We start from the raw sequence: 1,895 nt of genomic DNA on the forward strand, positions 1-1,895 counted from the left end.
GGGCTCGTCCGGGATTTGAACCCGGGACCTCTCGCACCCTAAGCGAGAATCATACCCCTAGACCAACGAGCCATAGAAACATCAGCCCGTCACATCTGTTTTCTCCCCACATAGACCCGAATCTGGTGATGTGGCAGCTGCTTTGACTTCAAACGTGATGCTGCTCAACAGCGACCTCTAGCGGCGGAGATGAGATCTTCATCCTCCTCATCAACTTCATTCTAATCCATTGAACGATTTAACAAATACCGGTAGTAAACTAATCAAATCCAGATTGTTGCAGACTAGAAGGCCAACCTACAAAATATTTTCAGCATCACTGATTTTCCTTTTGTGTTACATTTTACAAGTGTTACAAATCAAAATCCAAAAGTCTGTATCTTCATGAGAAGCCGCATGAAAGACGAAACTGGAGACTGAGGCGTGATTGCACTAAATCAGGTCTTTTTGAGGCCTAATACTCACGCACTTATGGAATTTCCTTTAAAACAATCAAGAGCACACCTGAATTCTTTCCAAATGTATAAGATAAAACTTTAAATTGACCAACTATTGACATTTTTTGGTTTTCTCCTGGCGTTTGCATTGTTCACTGTTTACCACTAGATGGCGACCACACACACAGAATAGGTTTCATTTCTGGGCCAAACAGAATTTAGATAACATTATAGTCCCACTCTGTTCCTGAATCCCCTACATTGGTTGAAATAATCCATTCATCCATAGTGTTTCCCTGCTTCTTCCCCTTCAGGGTCGGGGGGTCTGCTGGAGCCCATCCCAGCTCTCTCCAGGAGAAACGCAAGGGTGCACCGAGGTCTCAAATCATCTACTCTCTTGTAAAAGTGCTTGCAGAAGTGGCTCGGTGAGAAAGCCATTTTAAGAGCCAATAAAAATATAATTAGGCGTGAAGCTCAGGAGCAGCTCTCACTCAGTATTTAAATTTAGCCAATCTGCCCTTCTGCAACTAATTTATGGAATTTTGATGAGAATATTTAAAGGCAGCAGGAAATGAAGCCTCGCTTAGTACCAACTTATGCAGAGCGTATACCCCCGAGCCATTTTTTAAATACAGCACTGTAACAATATGAAAAGTGACAGACTGTAGGGTTTTTTGTTGTTTTTCTTTTTGTTGGCGTTTGGGTCCTGGCATGTCTGTCATCAAACTAAAACAGTGTTTGATTAGCTTGCCTGTATGGGAGCTCATCTGTCTGCCACAGATTTACAAGCTTCTTCACTTAGTACGTTTTTACACAAATGTCATACTGTCAACCAAAAAGCAAACTTAAACCGTGAAATTACAGAGTAAATAGTAACTTGTCAATGAGCTGTCAACCATGTCTGACAAGGTTGATATTTTAGTCCAAGAACACTAAGGACTATGCTTCACTCAGCTTTCACTGATACAGTAAACTCTCCTCCTCCTCCTCCTCCTCCTCCTCCTCCTCCTCCTCCTCCTCCTCCAGGTCCAACCGGCTGTAGATAAATGTTGGCTCAATTCAGCGGGAAAAATGACAAATTATTTAATATCTCGGCAGACGAAAGGCAGAGAAAAGGCTGGAGGATGGGAATGAGGCCAGGAGTTATGCAGGGAGTTTCTCATCAATATACTGCGCCATCTCTCTCCTCACAAACAGAGGTGGAGGTGGAGCGGTTATGAAAGGCAATGCAGCTAACTCTGGACAAACGTCATTGCTGTTTTTAGACCCTAAATTGCTGCAAGAGCACATTATCTCAGTCTTTTTTCTTTTTCCAAGTACATCTACTATACTTTTACACAGATTTTTGTGCATGTAAAAGGTCTGCAAAGTCGCTTAGTCCTGTCAAACAGGTTTAGCTCATCCCAAATGGGTTCAATCTGTGAACAACAGAAACCTGTTGATTATGACGTTTCGCGG

At 42.5% G+C, this 1,895-nt stretch overlaps 1 non-coding gene across 1 annotated transcript; it reads right to left on the reverse strand.

The window, feature by feature from the left end:
• Nucleotides 1-72, reverse strand: trnap-agg (transfer RNA proline (anticodon AGG)). The gene has a single exon. It is a non-coding gene; the product is annotated as a tRNA-Pro (tRNA).
• Between the last annotated feature and the right edge of the window lie 1,823 nt (nucleotides 73-1,895).

The sequence above is a fragment of the Cololabis saira genome, chromosome 23 (genome assembly GCF_033807715.1).
Source record: "Cololabis saira isolate AMF1-May2022 chromosome 23, fColSai1.1, whole genome shotgun sequence".
Classification (NCBI taxonomy): Eukaryota; Metazoa; Chordata; class Actinopteri; order Beloniformes; family Belonidae; genus Cololabis; species Cololabis saira.